Below are 21,753 nucleotides of genomic sequence, written 5' to 3'. Positions count from 1 at the left end.
AAATTTAAACAACACGCAACACAATTCTAAAGATGCTACACTGTAACATCGAGCTTGATGTATACCTGGTGTAGTTTAAATTATTTGGTGCCATCTTCTTGCTCGTTTATATCATATCACTCTACTTAAAAGTTATTCTCTTTAGAGAAGAGGACAAGCTATCGCCTACATCCATGTAGGCGATAGCCTGTCCACTTCTCTAAAAGGACAGGCTATCGCCTACATCCATGTAGGCGGTAGCCTGTCCACTTCTCTAAAAAGAATACCTAAAAGTAACATAAGAATATAACAAAAAAAACGTCAGAAATATTGAACATTTTGTATTGCTTCAAGAAATGATCAGGAATGATTACAAATTACAAAAAAATAGTATTCTTTTCATGCAAGTTTGAATAATTTCAAATTATTCACGTTAAGTAAGATAAACCAACAGTCTCAGAGACGTAAACCAGTTGTCGCATTTACACAAATAAAAAGTCGCCTTTGTCAAAACTTTACAGAAACCAATTGTAGCACCTTCAAAGTAAATTTGCTGGTTATTGGCAAATTCCATGGAAAAAATTAATTAAAAGCACATTTTTGTGTTCAAGGCATTAAATCACGTTGAATTCAAGTTAAACTTATCCACTTAGCTGTCCAATTAGTCCTGTAGTACTTTATGCATCATTCGAATGCGAGTACATGAGAAACACGATGTAAACAGCCATTTTCATGTAAATTTTCGGTATTGAGCACTTTTCGGGTATAAAGGCAATCAAATTGCTTAAAAATTTAATGAATTTGCTTTCTAGAAAGTTTTTTTATTGTGTGATATCAAAAGATATGTATTAAACTGGTACCAATAATAGCTGGTGTCTGAAATCAAGATTTTCTCGACTCGCACTTTACCAGCAGTGATACCGTCTCCTACAAAATACCTTGAGTGCTAGAATGTATTTGAAATAACAAAAGTTACATGTACGTAAACTTTATATTTATATTCCTAGGGAGGGATTGACAAGACTTAGGTACAAACAAGAAAACAGGCATGAAGTGTATGCTCATTGGAGAATTCCTACCCATATTGATTGTATTAACTAAAGTAAGTGAATTTGCAACATTAACGCTTTTGATAACGTTTTTACATCTTTTCTTGTAATATTTATATCAAATTTAGGTATAAATTTTATTTTATATAACTTTTCATTTTTAAAGCTCATTTAGTGAAAAAAAAATTTTCTCGATCTCGAAATTAAGAATTTATTCAAAATATTAAGAAATCTAAACAACATTGTCATATAAGTTTCACTGTATAGCTAACCGTGTTGTAACTACATATTAAAGGCGCATCCTACAAAGGTTTATGCATGCATTTATTCGTATGAATAGGAGAATTCATTCATTTGTCTAACCTAATTAATTTTTTTTTCATTCTGTTGTTTTAATTGCAAGGCTGTAGATGTATTTTCAAGCTGTTTGTCAAGTATACCAACAATAAAAATGTTTGATGAATGTCCATCGAAACAACAAGAATGGAATGAAACCTCAGCCAAAAAACGTTGTGATTTGTTGAAAGATGAATGTGGCCCGTTACATTATCACTGTCTGCTGAATCAATGGGGAAATGCCACGGTCGAAGTTTTATGCGAAAATATCGTATTTACAAGGTAAAAAAAGACACCATATTCCTCGTCTCACTAATTTGTATAAATCGAACCATGTACATGATGTATCTGTATTAAAAAAAAATAAAATGTCTTTGAAAATGATAACATAAAGTCTGCAGCCTTTGATGTATGTTTTTCCCTGTGAAATTATAGTCGTTTTAATGTACATATATATACTATAGAGTCATCAAAAATCGTGGGGGCCGGTATCCGTGGATTTCTTAAACTTAACTTTTTCGTGAGGACGACGTATTTCGGGTATTTTCGTGGTGTCTACACAAGAAAATATGACTTATAACAACAACCTCTTGTTTATTAATTCGTGGAGATTATAACAATCTGGATCAAGGTTACTCACAAAATTCACGAATATTGAGCCACCACGAAATCTAATGATTCCATATAGTAATCGTGATAGAAATATCTTCATTTCATTGTAATTTTTTTTAGGATTCTGTCCAATATACAATACGGATAAAAATCGAGTCAAAAATAACTATCGTATAGACTGTTCTATTGAAATAATAGAGAATAGGTGTCCAACGAGATATATTTCTACAGATTCTTACAAATGTAAATATTAATTATATTTTTGTTTGTTTTAAATTTTTTCTTAACATAAAAATTCCTTTTCAATAAAGTCTATTACTATTTTGTTTGTAATTATAAATCCTGCAATACTTTTATTCTTTTTCTTAGATCAAATATGCTACAAAAGTCCATGGAGTCCCTCATCGATTGACGTACAAAAAACTACTGAATATGTAGTGATTCATCGGTCGAACATGTATGTCATTTCGAAAATATGAAACAATAATTTTTTTCAAATTTATTGCCTACATTCATAGCTTTAGGACGTCAGGTTACCAATATCACACTGGTAAAGTTTCACCTGAATATAGTTAGATGACCATTTCTCTGTGAATTTTCGTTGAAATTTTATTCTGTTTATTTTACAAAAAGATCTACTGTGTGCTAATTTTGTGAAGTAAAAAGGTCAAGAACCTAATGCATGTCAATTTCTGGCTGTCATTTTGTCTGACATTATAAAGTAAGGAATATACTAAGAGCAGTTAGTTTTTTGTCTTTCACATTTAAATATGGTTGTAAAGAATCATGGTCTACACAGGAAGAAACAAGACCTTTCAGTTAAAACTGAAAGGCGGCTTTCAGTAACTTTTCAGTGGCCATTCAGCCACTGAATGGCACATACATTTCAGTGACCTTTTAGTTGCCATTCAGTCATATTTCAGATACCTTTCAGTCACCATTCAGCGGACACATTTCCCGTCAACTTTCTGTTGCTTTTCCATCAACTTTCAGTGACCTTTCCATCAACTTTCAGTGACCTTTCTGTCGTCTTTCAGTGACCTTTCTGTCGTCTTTCAGTGACCATTCCGTCGACTTTCAGTGACCTTTCTGTCGTCTTTCAGTGACCTTTCCGCCACCTTTTAGTGATATTTAAGTCTCAATTTAGCAATTTTTTCACTAGCGTATTATTTTATAATCAGATATTTTTCCTTAACAAGGTAGCAATATTTTGAATAAACATAAGATTAATTATTCAATCTTAATTGTGTTTTTTTTTTTACTTATCGTGATCAAATTCGGGTACCTTAAAATATGTCTAAATAATTATTATAATTTTATAAAATATTTGAGACTTATTCAAAATGATTTTTAATTTTCTAGTTACATTTAGAAAACAAAAAATTCTTCAAGTGAGAAAAAATGATCCGATAACCGATTCAAAATTTAAATAAATGCATAACATTCAATAATGCTTATACCTGTATTTTTTCATGGAAATATATAGTTTTGATTGATGAGACAGAATTTATATTATTTAAACCATCTCTGAAAGATAGCAAGTATAACTGATCAATTTCGTTTCTTAATTATGTCATTGTCAAAACTGCAGGATATATATTTAGTTTTTGAAAGACATTATTCTAAATTCATTTTTAATTACAAGAATAAATAAATCGTTATATAATACATGACTCTTATAGAAAAAAAAAACATAGTAGATTTTAGCTTTCTAAATGATATTGATTTAATAAAATCATTCTACTTAGTTTCTAGATAGAGAATTTACGACGATCTTAAATCTTTGACACAACAACAGGTGCCCGTCTCTGATAATTGTCATCATCCCGATAGGAGATGTGTAATTAATTTGTCTGTCCCCAAAATCCGCGCAACTAACATAGAATATACAAAAGATATACAAGATATATACACATCGCAGCTCCTAGATACAACAGGTGAACTGATTGTTCCATCGATTTCTATAAATTAATTGATTTTAAATCCTTACTTCTCAACAAGAAGTCGTAGCGTAATCGATAAGGTCGCGGACATCTAAGCAGGAGACCAGGGTTCGATTCTGGGCATGGGAGCAATTTTTTTTTCTTGTATTAATTTTTTTTCCTATTTTTTTTTAATCGGAATTAGATACATTTAATGCTATTATATCAGAAAAAAGTGAAATAAAATTTTTATGTAAAAAAATAAGCCGATTATTCAATAAAAAGATTCAACTGAATGATCACGGAAAGGTCACTGAAATGTATGTGCCATTCAGTCGACTGAATGGTAACTGAATGATCACGGAAAGGTCACGGGAAAGGGTCTTTTCAGTGACCTTTCAGTGACCATTCAGCGGCCATTCAGCCACCATTCAGTCGACTGAATGGTGGATTTTCATCCTGTGCTAGTGTGTGTTAAGCTTGTTCTCAAAACTTAAGTTATCAATGCATTCCTAAATGTTGCTAATGCTCCTGCATAACTATAAACATTGGTTCATTATAAGTAATTTAAAAAAATCATCATCTCAAGAATTAGGAAAATAGTCGTCAAAATATTTGTTCTGCACTTACTTAATATGATAAAGATTTTAATCATTATATATTTGCATGTATTCTCTAGCTCTATTGAATAGCAAAGAAGAAGGTATGGTTTTAGCTTTATTGTGCCCTAAAATTCCAAAAAATTCCGAAATTGGCCTAAATATAAGTCGAGTTTATGACTGTGAAAGATCAGGAAAGAATATTGCATAAAGGAGTATCATTCTGGAAATATGATGTCATTAATTTAATGTATTTATCTTTTTCAAACTGAAAAGGCTTCAAAATGACCCATTTCCAGGGAGTCCACAACCGTCGTCCATTTTAATTTTAATGAAAAATCACAAATCTAAAAATCTTTGTGGGCGATACATAAAGACAATGTTTTCTGAAAGAAAATTCCATTGAAAATTGTGCCTTCTGCAACATTTTAAGAAAATACGGGAAAAAAGACATGTTTATGACGTCACAATTAGCACATAGAAATGCATGTGAGAGAAATGATTTGTATAATTTTTATGCATGGAATTTCAATAATTCAAAATACATGAATATTCATTGTTTTTCATCAGTTTCATTTTTAAGAAAATCACAGGGCTAGATTTGTATGGAAACTGTATCTTCTTCTTTAAGGGATCGGAATTATGTAAAAAGAAAAAGCTATAAAGAAATTTTTTCTGAAATAAAAAAAGAGCCATGATTCCTCCTTTTAATAATTTGAGAGCTAAATTAAATACGTTAACTTAATTTTTTTAATGGAACATTCAGCCAAAAAAAATCTACTTTTTGAAAAATTTCATGTTGAACATCAATTAAAAATTGAATTTTAATGTGAACGAAAAATATTCAATTATGTGTATTCATATCATATATATTCTTACAAAATAATTCAGCAGACAAGATCTTAGGACTGAGAAACATTTCAATCCAATCTCACGACGGCCTTTTTTTTTAGGTCTTCCTAATTAAAAAGATATTGTTTTTCGTTTTAGACAATCAGACAACGTTATGAGCAACCAAACAAGTAAGTAATCATATAACTACTCGAGGGTTGTTAGAAAAATTCGCAGACAATGCAATTTCTTAAGGAAACACGAAATCAGTAGAACTCTGTAGATAAAAAAAATCAAAACATATTTTCCAATAAATATGGATAGTCTTGCTGGTTATTTTTTCGATGATTCTTAAAAATGATGCAGCTATTTTTTTTTTACATAAATATGCTTCATGTTACCTTTTAGCGTCTTTATAATGTAGAGAAAAAATTTTGAAATTAAAAAGTGTTATTTTGTGGTACATAAATATTTATGATATTTCTAAAGCAGAATCAGATGCAACCTCCTCCCGTGTCCATGAAGTCTACATCCTGTTACTACTGTGGAGAACAAGGCCATTCATCACGGAACTGTAGACATGGTAGCAAAGTAGACTGTTGGTATTGTGGGGAACCTGGACATAAACAAAAGTTTTGTCCATACTAGAATAGGGGCAATGAATGTCAGGCCGAATATACAGAGAGTATTTCCCTAAGTCTTCGAAATAATTTTTTACCTCTCCAAACTGTATGTTCAGAATGGAACCAAATATTATGTATATGCAATGTAAAAAATTCCCCCATCGTTTAACACATTAAAAATCCTCAGGTAATATGCACCTCAAAAAAAAAAGAAATTCCCTTAAAGCTGCGCAAATATCTTTTTCTTAAAATAAGATTAACAAAAGTCTTGCATGTGAAAATCTTAATTCAAACAAAACTATAAGCACAGCTAATAAATTTACTCCAGTGAACACTGGATTTGGTCTTGTAACAAAAGGGTTTGCGTTTTGGAAATTTAAATATTTGTCATCTTATACCAAAATTGGAGGAACTGAAATTAATTCTACAAAATGAACGATCTATGGATGTACTGGGGCTTTGCGAGACTTTTTTACAGGACCATATTAGTGATTCAGATTTGAGTATAGATGGCTATGTACTTGAAAGAAAAGATAGACCAAAGAAGGCACGTGGTGGAATAGTAAATTATATCTCAAATGAATTATCCTATAAACGTTGAAAAGATTTAGAAATCAGTAACATTGAGACAAAATGGTTAGAAATTTAATTTAAAGAACACAAAATCTATATTTTATTGTTCTGCATACCGCCCACTATCTGCCCCCTCCTGCTGGGTGGAAGACCTAGCGAGAGAGTTGAATTGTGCCCCCTGCTGTGATAACCAAGAAATCATACTTATAGGCGATTTTAATGTAGATTTGCTTAAAGACCCCCCTCAATCTTGGACATCTGCTCTTGAAGAATTTGGACTTACTCAACTAATTACCATACCTACTAGAATAACTAACACCTCATGTACCCTTATTGATCATTTTTACACTACCCAACCTGATAACAGCTGCGAAATTCAAGTACCACCCATAGCTATCTCTGACCATTACCCTGTTTGTGCAACCTGTAAATCTAACAGAATGCAGCGTAAGGGAAAACACACTGAAATTTGATACAGAGATTTTAAGAATTTTAATGAGGAAGAATTTCTCTCTGATTTACAAAGTGCCAATTTTAATGTTCTTACAAATTTGCAAATTCCTAATGATATATTGGAAAACTTCATGTTTAATACCATTCTCAATAAACATGCTACGCCAAAAACTAAACGTGTAAAAACCGAATCTTGTCCGAAATGGTTAACACCAGAAATTAATTTGATGATTACTATCATCAACATACAAAGACTTTGATAATTTTCGTCATTGGAGAAATAAAGTTACTCTGTTGATTGATAATGCAAAATGTATGTACTACAAATCAGCAATTAAGGAGAGTTCTAATCCTAGAGAAATGTGGAGCTATCGTAAAATGTTTTTAATGAGCATTTCACAAGAATTTCTGACAATTTATTAACTAAAACACAAAATCATAGCTTTAATTCTCAAAAATTAAAAGAATTCACGAAGTCCAAACTCAATGATGAAAATGTGTTTAGCTTACTTCCTATAAGCCAGGACGATGTCTTAACTATGCTACGCTCACTTGACATTAATAAATAATGTACAAAGATACGTAAAATGGAGTTTAACAGGAAATATCGTGAATAATATGTGAAATTCATATTGAGTTTAGTTAATTAAAAAGGAATGCTATTTTATTTTTATCAATTATATTCTCTTTCGAAGACAGTAGGCTATTTACGTATCCCGGTCGGCCTTTCCTCTATCATTCGTGACAAAAATAATGCAACAGAACAACAATAAGCTGGATATTTCAAAACATAAGATTTGTACAGACGGAAAGATTGCCTTCTGACAAACTTGGAAAGTGCTGCTAGAATCCCGAGTTAAGCATGGTTTTACGAAAAATCTCGGTTCATATGTATAAAATACGAAACATAGGATAAGGTTTCGTGCCAATGTGTGGAATAATTATTTTACTGAAAGGACAGTGGGATTCTAGCAGCACTTTTTAGGCAAAATAGATGTTTTTAAACTATATTATTTACTCAAAAAAATTGTTAAACTCCGGGGTATTGTTGTTCTGTTAGCTTTTTTTATTAAGGAAAATTTTGCTATAAATAGAAGTCACGTGATGCCGTGGCGATGGTGCAGGTCTTTGCGTTAGACAATCTTTTACCTGTATGCAAAAGTTAATAACGGTTTACATTTATCAGAGGTTTCGGTAATTTATCAAGCTTAATTTTCTTTAAAAAGTCTAAATTTCCCTAGAAATGACTTATATGCTTCCTTAAAATACCAGCGTAACCAAACTTACCGATAACTGGTTGCATGAAATGGACCAAGGAAATTTAATTGGCATAGCTTTTCTAGATTTTAGTAAGGCGTTTGATTTAGTCAGTCATGATAACTTAATAGAGAAATTACGACATTATAATTTTGATTCACTAACAATCAAGTGGTTCCAATCATACTTAAATGAAAGGAATCAAAGTGTAAAAATTGGCGCATGTTCTTCCGATATTTTACCTATCACAGCAGGGGTGCCACAGGGATCCATTTTAGGCCCACTCCTATTTTTATTGTATATAAATGATCTTCCTTTATGTGTAAATTACTCTAATATTGATATGTTTGCGGACGATGCAACTCTGCATTTACCTAAGAGCAATGTACATAACATTGAAACACATTTAAATTCTGATTTACGTGAAATTGAAAACTGGTGTTAACAGAATCAAATGATACCGAACACAGACAAATCAAATTGCATGCTTATGTGTACACAACAAAAAGATCAAGATTAAATAACCCAGTACTTGATGCAAAAATTTCTGGCAAAAACTTGGAAAATGTTGAAGTTGAAAAACTCCTAGGTATTCAGATAGATCAATCTCTTCAGTATAATGGTCATGTTGATGCAGTTTGTAAATCCCTCAGATACAAATTATTTACGCTCCGTAAAATTAAGAAATTTCTTCCATTAAGTACAAGAAAACTTTTCTATAATTCATACATTTTGCCTACAATAAACTATTGTCTCACAGTCTGGGGTAATACGTCCAAATGTAACATTGAGAGAATTCATAAGCTTCAGAAACGGGCTGCTAGAATTATTCTTGATGCAGCACATAACCAACCATCTAAGCCTTTGTTTGAAAAACTAGGATGGTTGAATGTTTTTGAGTTAGTTACGTTTCATAAATGTATTTTATTGTATAAAACTTTTTATGGTATGAGCCCAGAATATATCCAGAATCTTTTTATTTTTCACATTTCTGAATCATACTCATTGCGTTCAGAATTTAATTGTAATCTTCGATTACCAAAGCATCGAAAAATCTTATTTACAAACTCTTTACAATATTCAGGAGTACATTTATGGAATAGTCTACCGTTACATGTTAAATTATCGCCATCTTTACCTGTTTTTAAAAAGAAGTTGGAAAAAGTTATAATTAGCCAACGTCTGTTATTTTATTATTATAGATGTCCTTTTTATTGTTATTAAAAATAACTATGTTTTTTAAACTTTGTATATTGACTTATTTATTGTCCTATATTTTCATTAATTTGTATACTACATTCGATTATGAAGTTATAAAATGAGCTTATCATTTTCATGTACATTGTATATATGTTTGATTGTACCATTTTATGTATATTGTTTGAAATGTAGAAGGCCCCGGGGAAGAATAGTACTTCGTACTAATCGGGTTACCTTCTTTAAATAAAGCATTATTATTATTATCATTATAATTATTATTTTATTCCCGTAAATAAACCTGCATGTCTACTATTTTATCAACAACTCGTATAAGAAGCTCTATTTATTTTGATCATATTCGAGTTTTTTTTCCAAATGATTAGAAAACATTCTTATTCCCCAAAAAGGGGCATACAAGTGACATATTCACACTCATACGTCCTTTTTGATGCGGGTTCAAAGTGAATGTATCTAACTCATTGTTCAATGGCTGCGTTTAAATCACCGTACAACACACTGATTTTAATAGGAAATATTTATTTAAGTCATGAGAACTTTTTAATTTAAAAAAGATAAAGTTCACAATAAAAATATTAAATTTATACGTAAATTTCAATTTTTGTCCAATATAAAATAACTAAACATGAAAAACTCTCAATTAAACATGTGCTGTTGCCTTTGTAACTCTTCAAAATTTCAACGTAACCTTTTCATCGCAATTGATTTGTTCTCAAATATTGTGCAGAGCCAAAACTCATGGTACTCACGAAAAATTGCCGGTATTTAGTTGGTTCGCATGCCAGGCAATTTTATTGTCTGAAATGATCGATTGATTATATTGACAAGTGGAGAATGCATTGCTCGATCACATATAACCATGGATACGTGTACCTGGACCATGATTTTTAAAACGATCAATACTGCAAAAAGTAATAGCTAGATGACAAAAAGACTTGAAGATAGTTACGGTAGTAAATATTCATTTATTAGATTGTTTGCAAATTACTGATATTTTAAACTATGATATTGCAGTAGTTCCGTCGTGTGGGTCAAATATACAGTTTCAGATACATATTTATTTGAAATAGGTTTAAAAATCTTTTTTTAAATAACTTACTGGGTCATATTTTTCACAATGCAATATTTGGTAGTAGTCTCCATTTATAAATTCTACTCACAAAATTTCATTGATGAGTAAATTTGTACCCCCTGTTTAACTGGTCTTTGTGCTATATATACTGAGGCACGGCCCATATCTGTCAGTGCTGGAAATTTAACTCTTACTTATTTCCAGCTGCCCGTTGTCACCACTTGAAAGGTAAATTTTCTGAATGTATTAATTTTTTGTAATTTTTCATTAAAGTTATTTTTTAGCACAATATCTTTCATAATTTTGAAAGAAACGTTTTAAAATTATGAATATGATATTTAGCGTTTATATTAGTAAACGTATATTTTCTTATTTTTGAAGTGAATAGGAAATAAACAGAGGTATTTTGTTTCAATGTATGGATTTCAGATTATGTATAATTATTATGATATTTAATACAATTTTTGTATTGGTAGATCTGCCTTTGCTCCTCCATTTTCCTGATAAATTTAGAAACTGAACATGTGTTTTCCTTCTCCACCGCTTGGTAATGATAATTTTTCTTTTATTTAAGACAGTTCCAAAATACATCCTATCAGAATCTTCCAAAATACGAAACAAAAGTACGAGGTTTGATCCAAAGGTATGTCAAAACTGCTATAATATTATATAAAAAAATTAATGCTATCAACAAGATTGGAAACATTTTACATTCACCTGTTTTGATGTTTGTCTTCAGATTTTATTCCTTTATACATGTATAAAGGAGTTCTTTTAATATTAAGAAAAACACAACTTAAGATTCTGTCTATAGATCGCCGCACAGCAGGACTATTACCGGCGTCCTATTTTTTGGCAGCCAGTTTTTTAAATTCATCTGCATATACTTTTTTTTTATTATTATCTTTACAGCAATTTTGCAATAAAACATCTTGTTTTGAATATAACATGTATATTATTGCATCTTCACACAAAATTAACTTTTTACATCATTCAATTTAGTGTATTGAGAATCTTTAAAGAGGCTGATATTCGTTTATTTTTACTAAGGCTTTCAACACAAAAAATCGAAAAAAAAATTGTTGCACAGATATCAGTAAAGGATATGGATTTGAAAAAAAAAAAGTGAAAGTAATTTTTCTTATTTTTGACTGATTATGTAATAAAACGTAGGATGTAAACTACACACAATATTCTTTTCATATAACACATCTGTACATATCCGATATGTACAGATAAATAATAATAGATAATAATTAAATCGTGTGAACGATTTTCCTTAGGAGGAAACTAATTGTTTAAACTTAGGGTCAATGAATTTAAATACGAAACAAGCTAATTCAGAGAATTCGTGTCCCCCGCTTAGGGAAAAAGTCGGCTCCCCCTGACTGAATTTGTAGAATTATAAAATGTATACATGTATACTGAAGGAAATAAAATACATGTATGTCAATATGCATATAAAGATTTGATTGCTTATTCTTTATTATGTGTATAGAAGATTTTTTCATATGGAATATTTATCACACTGTAATTATGATTTTATAACCTCATAAATTTTTCATTTCACATGCTGAATACTCTCATTTAGTAAAAAAAAAAGTATTTTAAAAAAAAAAGAAAGATAAAAAGAAGGATTCAACCGAGATTCGATCCCGGGACCTCTCACGTTTGAAGCGAGAGACATAACCACTAGACCACGGAGTCGCTTTACTCGGAGTGAAGTATATGCAGAACTGAAGTCACATACATGTATATATTCATGTTTTCATGTTCGGTATTCTCAAAATTTTACACAATCCATGGTGTTTGATTTATTTAGCCTTTATTAAACAGTTCTAATAGATGTAATAAGAACATAAAGTCCGCCGAGAACCTGTTTTATACGCAATAATCTCCTCATGCTCCTGCGCTAAAAATAGCGACATGTAATACTATAAATACTAATAAAAGAAACGGGGCGGGGCACTTTGAGAGGGGCGAGAGACGTCCTAGGGAGTTTTGGTATAAAATTACATTGCATAAGCTCAAAATCTTTTTGAAATATCGCCCGGAAATGATAGTGTTACACACAGACAGAATGTATAAATTTACGACCTTGAACTTTGACCTTTTGACCTTTGAGTTGTTATGTAAAATTTCATTGCAATAGCTCAAATGGTTCTAGAGATATCGTGTGGAAACGAAAGTGTTTTAACAGACAGAATTTGCTTATTTATGACCTTGACCTTTGACCTTTTGACCTCAAAATCAATAGGGGTCTTCTTTAGTCCATTGGGAGTTGCTATGCTAAATTTCATTGCAAAAGCTCAAAGGGTTCTCGAGATATCGTGTGGAAACGAAAGCGTTACAGACAGACAGAAAGACGGACGGACGGACGGACGGACGGACAGACGGACGGACGGACGGACGGACAAACCCAAATTAATATCCCCCACTTTTCAAGCGGGGGACAATTACGGTTTGTGTAATTTGAGGGAACGAATTGATAATCTGGGAGAAGGTATTTAGAAATTCGTTATAAAACATTGTGAGAACGGGTTTTATAATTCTATAAATCTGTTTATTTTTATTTATTTTTTGATAATTCGTTTCCATACAGATCTTCCTTGTCAAATACAGTTGTATCATTCAAATACTGTCTGTACCATTAACACACATACATGTACATGAACTACTCGCTTTTATTATATTTCCGCCTTCCCGTCAGTATTTTTGGAGTTTATTCGTGAATTTTCTCGAGAAGAAAACAAAATTGTATTGTTTATTGCTGCTTCATGACGTTCTTTAATGTCGTATTTCTTTCTTTAGCCCTTTCAACTAATTTCTTTTTTAGAAAAAAAATACCCTCATAATTTGAAATATTTTGAATATGAAGCAATGTAACCTTTTTTTATTTGAACGTTAAGAAATATTTTTGATTTTTGCGCCATTTTAAAGAGATATGACTTCAAAAGATGTTACAATGTATTTTGTTTCCCGGTCGAGTTTTTAAATTTTAAAAAATTTTGAATGAGTGTGAAGATATTTTTTTATATATTTTTTTAATACACGCTATTCTAATTTACCTTTTAAAACATTTCAACAAAATTTAGATATGATCTGATGTAAAGTAAAATTTCATTAGTTTTGTTTGTGTTGTTTAACGTTCCTCTAGAGAATTTTCCACTCAAATGGAGATGCCACAACTTGCCAGTAGAGGGCTGTAAATTTTGGTCCTATAATCTGCACACCGGGCCATTGAGAAGTGAAGGATGTTTTTTGTGCCAGTAATTACTGAACATAGGACCTCGAATAAAATAATCTCAGAAATATTATATGCTTACTACATGTACGTTGTATGTTTATTCCATTATTACATATGTTAAGATGTATGTTTATTTCATTATTACATGTGTTATGTCTATGAGATGTATGTCTCTCGACTTCAGTAAAACGGAACTGAACTAAATAATCTCATCCGAAGGACGGGACTCAACGTCCCACATTGGTATTCCAACCTTTTACGCAAGGATAATTCCTTACATCGCGACTTTAGAGCAGGCGCTCTAACCACTGCGCCACGCAGGCGACAATATTTGATTGGTTTAAATGTTCAAAAATAGACACTTTATATAAATACATGCACATATTATGTACATGTATGCCCTTGTCATAATGACAAAAAGAACCATTGACAACCCCGTACATTCAGACTCAAATTACTTCCCCACTATATTAGTTTTTCCAATTTTATATATACCTCAAATATAGTTTTAATGATAGTTTGAGGATTAAGAGTATTGACTGACATATAAATTATAATTTTGAGAGTGGTAAAAAAAAATAATTATAACTTTTATTGATCATGAGGAAAATGATGATGAAGAATATTTATGGTAAATAAAGTCCATCCTTACGTCAGAACTGATTTTACTCAAGCCCTTTATCTGGATCGCTATATTTAATAAAACTTACATATATCCATGTTTACATGTTTACAGTGTTGGAATCTATTTGAAAGTATGAAAACTTGTTAGTTAAACATTATTTTTAGATTCCTAAGGAGGGATTAACAGGACTTCCGCACAAAAAAATTTGACATGAAATGTATGCTCATTGGAGTATTCCTACCCATATTGATAGTTTTAACTAAACTATCTTGCCATGTAAAACTTATAGCAAATTTAGGAATAAATTTTATATTATATAGCATTTGATTTTCGCATTACGTTAAACAATTTTAATCGGTTTTGAAATTAAGAATTCACTTAAAATATTAAGAATTCTAAACAAGATTGTCATATAAGTTTTACTGTAGCTAACAGTGTCGTAAGTATATATCAAAGGCACATCCGACAAATGTTTATGCAAGTACATATTCGTATGAATAGGAAGATTCATTCATTTTCTAACTCATTTTTTTTTTCATTCTGTTGTTTCAACTGCCAGGATGTAGTTGGATTTACAACCTGTTTGTCAAGTATACCAACAATAAAAATTGTTGATAAATGTCCATCGACACAACAAGAATGGGAAGATAACTCATCCAAAAAACGTTGCGATTTATTAAAAGAGGAGTGTGGTCCGTTACAATATCACTGCGCGGGTTTGTTAAGGCAGCACATGGATCGGAATTCAGCGAATTAACACTTTTTTTATAATTATGCAACACTAATAAATCGGAAAAGTCAAGGATAAAACTTTTATTATAATAATGTATTCTATAGACTTCAATGGAACTTATACTGCAGGAGGCACTTCACCACGACGTCACCACGTGACTTCTATAATTAGAAAATATGCCTTAATGAAAAAGTGAAAAGTTTAACACTACCCCGGGGATAATTATTTCCAATTTATATTGATAGTTATGTTAAAACATCTCTGTACCATGAAAAGTGCTGCTAGAATCCTACTGTCCTCTTATAGAAACAATTTCGGACGAAACCTTCCCAAAATTTTTACATTTTGTTCATAACATCGAAAAAAAATGCATCAATTCCCGTAACCCATACGATTCTAGCAGCACTTTCCAAAAATAAAAGAATAAGAACTTTAGATAGAAACAAAAATTAAGTTTCAAGGTATGCGGCGTAGTGTTGAACTTTTGCATCTTTTTTGTTACGAACGACAGAGAAAAGGCTGATCGGCAAGTAAACACCCTCCCTGCTTTAATTTTAAGAAGACATTGCAGAATTATATTACCATACCTTACTCATACGTTTTATTCCCACAAGAATCACACATGATATTCATTCTAAATGCTTTTAAACTACGATTTCTTGTGTTTGTTTACATCAATTTTCGTTACTTTTCACTTTCACTCTGCTACTGCATGATCAACAGTTATAACGTCACGGGTTTGGTATGTAACCCCTGTGATAACTACAGAGGCCCAGGAACGACAAAATTCCGTTGATATTAATCCTCAGCATATTTTGATTCATTTTTACGACCTCAAATCAATCTTAGATATCGATTTTAAGAAATTGTTATCTCTAAATATCACGTCATATAGCTTATTATGACGTCATAACAGATAGGCAAGTAGAATATTTGGTTGTAACCTTAACCTACCTGCGTGTCTGCCGAATCAATGGGTAAATGCCACAGTCGAAGTTTTGCGAAAGTTTTGTATGCATCAGGTGAAATAACACCAATTCCTCGTCTCATTATTTTGCACCCCTAGTTTATTAATTCGTGGAGGTTATAACAATCTGGATCAAGGATACTCACAAATTTCAAGATGTTGAGCCTCAACGAAATCTAAGAATTCCACAGTATTCGTATATTTACCTAGGATTCTGTGCAATGTACAATACTGATGTAAATCGAGTCATAAATAACTTTCTCATGGATTGTGCTGATGTAAAAATAGAGAAAAAGTATAGGTGTCCTTCCAGATATGCTTCAACAGATGCTGACAAATGTAAATATATTTCCATGTTTTACACTGAATATGAAAACCCTTTTCAACAAGTTTTATTACTATTATGTTTGTAGCTATAATGCTTGTAATACTTCTATTCTTTAGATCAAATATGTTACAAAAATCGAGGGAGTCCCTCATCGATTGACTTACAAGATGCTACTGAATCTATAGTCTTTCACGGGTCAAACGTGTATGTCAATACGTAAATATGAAACAATAATTTCACAAATTTATTGCCCATATTCTTAAATTCTTAACTCCAGGATGTCAGGTTACCATTATCAAAGTGTTAAGTTTCAAATGTTAATTTTAATAAGTAAAAAGGTCAAGAACATTATTCATTTAATTATGTCTTACATCATGGACTTATTAAAGAATGTACTATGATAATTTTTTTTCTTTCACATTTGAATATAGGTGTAAAGAATAACTGTATAATGTGTTAAGCATTCGACCGTTTAAATTTTAAAGTTATACATGCATTCCTAAATATTGCTAAAGCCCTTGCATAACTACATGTAGCAACATTGATTCATCATATAAGTAATTAAAAAAAAATAATCATCGGAAAAACTAAAGATAAGCCATAGAAATATTTTTTTCTGCACACATTTTATATAATGAAGATTTTAATCATCATAATAATAATTATATTTACATGTATCCCCTTTCTCTCTTTAATAACAAAATTAAGGGATCAGAATTATGTACAAAATAACTATAAAGGGATAATAATAATAATAAAAAAACATTGTGAAATACTATGCGCCCGGCCGCGCGGCAACAGAATTCGAAAAAGCTAAGGTTAAAGTTTGCAGACAAAAAAGCTATTTTTAGCTTAAAGGCCACCGTCAAGGTCACAATATAATTGATGGTGGTACCATGTGAAAGAATCTAATTAGTAAAGTATGCATACCAAATATGAGGTCTCTAACTGTCATCGTTCAAAAGTAATGACAAAGGTTAAAGTTTGTAGACAAACAAACAGACAGACAGGTCAAAAACAATATACGCCTCGGATCTATCGATCCGTGCGCATAAGAATTGAGCCATGATTCCTCCTATTGAGAATTTGAGAACTAAAGTATTTATTTAACGCTAGATCCTTTTTTTCTAAAGGAACATGCTGCCAAAAAAAAAACGAAATTTCCTTTTGATAAATTTCATGCTCAGTGTTAATCAATTAGTGATTATAACGTGAATGAAAAGGATCCAATTGTGTTGATTCACATCCTATATATTCTTACAAGATAATTCATATCTTAGCACTAAGAAACGTTAAAATCTTATTACTGTTTCCCAGGTTTTCCAGAAATTTAATGCAATAAAAAGATTTTTTTTTTCCGATTTAGACAATCAACCACTGATGTTATAAACAACTCAACAACAAGTAAGTACTTATATTACTATACCAAGGTTTCTAGAAAAGTTAATGTACATTTTTGATTATCATCTTTTGCAATACCCCCAATATCTTGCTCAACGCATTAACGTTGTCCCTATTAATTTTCTATGGTTTCTCATTTATGATCAGTAGTGGACATAAAATTCTTCAGAAATTAAAAAATATATATATTCGAAAGTCACAAAATGTCAAGCGACTGCCCATAGAATTCTATGATCGCTCAGTAAAAATCATTGCATATTTTCAAAATTTGAGGGACCTGATTTTTACATTCATAAAAACAAATGTTTAAAATTAGTGATACGTCAATCTTTAACATTTAAGCTGGTAGCACTAGGTGTAAAAAAAGAAAATGTGTATTTTCTTTTCCCCAATTAAAGATTTATCATACTAAGATAAATCAAATATAAATATACAATATTCTAAATACAAACAGTAAAAAAAACGTGTCACCGTATCTTTCTATCAACCCTCATATAAGAAGCTCTACATAATTTTTGTCATATTCAAGCTTTTTTCTCGCCGTTGATCTCTTCTCCTATATTGCTCGGAATCAAATTTTGAAAAAAAAATGCCAACGGTTTAGTTGGTTCGTGTGCCAGGCAATTTTATTGTCTCAATGATCGATTGAATACACTGTGGAGAATGCATTGCTCGATCGCATATGACTATGGGTATCTGGACCATGATTATAATACGACGAATGCTGCAAGAAGTAATAGCTAGATAAAAAAAAACCGAAGTGACGTAAGTATTTTCGATGCAGATTTTTCACGAATTGATAATAGCTGAAGGTATTATATTGTAGTAGTTTCCTTCTTCGTTTTTAAGGTATTGTTGAACAGTTTTTTTTTAATTGAAGACCCTCCTAAAATGCAGCCTACAAGAAATTTCAAGAATTACAATTTAAGTCCATGTAATAAAAATACGAGGTTTGTTCCAAAAGTAATGTCACAACTACTATAATGTAATTAAAAACAATGCCATCAACAGCATTTGAAACATTCTACATTAATCTAATTTGATGTTTTTCTTCAGATTTTATTCCTGTATAAAAAGCACTTCTTTGAATATTTTAAAACAGAACTTTAAAAGTATCTTAGGACCCTGTTTAATTGTCAACAAGAATCGGAAAATAACATCAGTGCATTCTTGTGAGGTGTCGAATTTAGAGACAAAAACCTCTCTTTATTTTAAAGGAAAAAATCTTGTATACATCTAAAATTTTGGACAAATGTCAAATTATTTAGGGTTTTTTCTACATAAAGGTTTCATTTTATATTTATTTATGCTTCACATGTTTATTTAAAAATTACAAGATATACCATTATAAAGAACATATAGACAAAAGGATATTGATCATTGGCATTTGTGCACATTCTATTCGGTACATAAAGAATTTTGAAGCATTTCAAGAAATAAAAATTTAGATGAAGCTTTTCTCACTCTGGATGGCGAAACTTCCTGCATTCTGATTGTCCCTGATATATGGAAATCTGCAAAACAGTTTATGGAAGAGATAGCTAAAAAGTTAGTTTTTTTAATGCTAAGAATTAACATATTCTTCTCAATAATTTTTCTTACTCAAATGTTTTTAAATAACGTTCATTTCTATGAATATTTTAGGCGGGTATTCCAAAAGATTTTTTATTGATCTGCTTGGAACCCGAAGCAGCAGCGATTTTCTGCAAGTGCTTAGGAAAAGAGTTGATTAATATTGTTTGAGTGCAATGCAGACAGGGCTAAGGTTGATAGTGTTGGACGCTGGGGTTATAGATAGTATAGCGTGTTATTTTAGCGTCGTGCTAATTTTGACGTTTTAATGATAGTCGGATAAAATTTCAATCGCTGAAATAGTCAATTCTCTCATTAGTGTACATCTGCATATACCTTAAACCATCCGTCCGCTAAAATTAAATACGCACATATCATAAGCATGCCTTTGAGCAAAACGCCAAATTTTACACCGGCCAAAAAACCAACTATACGCGTACATAGTACCGAGTATATCTGGCAACAGGATATATTTCTTTCTTTCAGCAGTACAAAAAAATGCAAGTACTTTATTTGAAATCAAAATAAACGGCTTGAGCCTATGAAAAAGAAATTCATGAATCTATATTGTATATCGAAAGCATTGGTTCTGTAGGTGGTACAACTGACATGGCCATCCAGGAAGTGACAGAAGATGGAAAGCTACAAGAAATAGACCGGGCTCAGGGTGACGACTGGGGTGGAATTTATGTGGACGCCCAGTACAAGGAATTGCTAGAAGAAATAGTTTCTAAGCCGGATTTTGAAGCCTTTCGCATGAAATATACTGGAGACTACATTGATTTATTCAGAATTTTTGAACGAAAGGAAAGAGCGCATCATCAATCCAAAAAGTATATATACAAGTTCCAATGACATTGCTAGATATATCGGATAGAGATATTAAAGATTTGACCAAAGATCAAGGCTTTGAGAAAGATGTAACATCGAAAAGAGATAAAATTTTCATCGAACCAAAAAATATGAAGATATCTTTAATCACGTTACAAACAAAATTGTCATGAAAGTTGAAGAAATGTCAATGTGAACGGAAGTTAAAGGAACGGATGTGATTCTCATGGTTGGTGGATTTTCTGAATCTTATATTTTGCAGAAGAGGATACGAAATCATTTCCAACTTGTAAAGTCGTTATTCCCCCAGAACGTGACCTGGCCGTTTTGAAGGGGGCAGTTATTTTTGGTTTCGACCCAAACATGATGATAAACAGCCAGAGTAATGAAATACACATATGGAGTCGATACCAACACAGTCTTTATCGAAGGCACGCATCCAGAATCAAAGAAAACTGTCATTAATGGAAATATTTATTGCGAAGACACGTTTGATATCCATGTGAAAAAGGGAGAAACAGTGTATATCGATGACATTACAGATAAAACTTATTACCCAATTTACCAAGACCAGACATCTGTCAAATTTAGAGTCTTTGCGAGTGAAACGGTGGATCCAAAATATATCGATGATGAGGGGTGTAAGGAAATGGGTTCCTTGACCGTTCCAATGCCGGACACTAGTGGTGGAACCAATAGGAAAGTCAAAGCCAAATTCAAATTTGGCGGGACAAAACTTACCGTTGAAGGAATTTATGAAACAACAATGACTTCAGTGGATATCAAATTTGATTTCCTGGAAGGTTCTCCGTAATTATATAGACTGATTTTAGAATATGTTTCTTTTATGTCTTGACTAAATTCATAATGATGTTACCCGAAGACATTTATGATACTTTAATTGTTTATGGATATTTTTAGAATATGTCCATAACTTCCATATTTTAATTTACAATTGTATTGAACGCTATCAACCAATTATTTAAAAAAAATGCATCAAGTTAAACGAATTTTTTAAAATGTCAACTTTACAGTAGTGATAATTTTTTTTATTTTATAGAAAAAAGAAAAAAAAATGTTAACGAGAAAAAAAGAAACGCTATCTTAAATCGAATTTATTTATTAAAGTTCTGTTAAAATTGCGTCAATTGTTCATACTTGCAATTCACAGAAGTGACTGTGCACGGTATACATGATATTTTTCGGAAGGCCTTATATGTAACCTAAACCTGCGATGTGATCCATAAGTCAAAACACTCACTTGAATTACATTATAAATTACCTTTGATGTTCCTTTAAAAATTTAAAAAGGATATTTTTTTTAACAATATTCTGCATAATGTGTCCATAGCTGACATACTAGTATTCCACTTGCAATCGATTCCGTACTTTGTGTGAAACATTATTTTCAATTGAATATAATGTATTTCGGATTTCCGATGCTGATACAAAAAAAAATGTAAGGAGCTTTTGGAAAATTTGAAATCAAAACGTTTTACCCAAATCAACAGCTTAAAAGCTTATT

The 21,753-nt window shown here is 31.3% G+C and overlaps 1 pseudogene; it reads left to right on the top strand.

The window, feature by feature from the left end:
- The first annotated feature begins 18,488 nt into the window (after positions 1-18,488).
- On the top strand, positions 18,489-21,237 carry LOC134279873 (heat shock 70 kDa protein 12A-like; annotated as a pseudogene).
- Positions 21,238-21,753: the final 516 nt, after the last annotated feature.

The sequence above is a fragment of the Saccostrea cucullata genome, unplaced genomic scaffold, assembly GCF_032062105.1.
Source record: "Saccostrea cucullata isolate Sc308-1 unplaced genomic scaffold, CSIRO_AGI_Scuc_v1 ctg6031, whole genome shotgun sequence".
Taxonomy (NCBI): Eukaryota; Metazoa; Mollusca; class Bivalvia; order Ostreida; family Ostreidae; genus Saccostrea; species Saccostrea cuccullata.
Note: the sequence above shows the minus strand (reverse complement) of the source record. Positions and strands in the feature narration are given on the sequence as shown.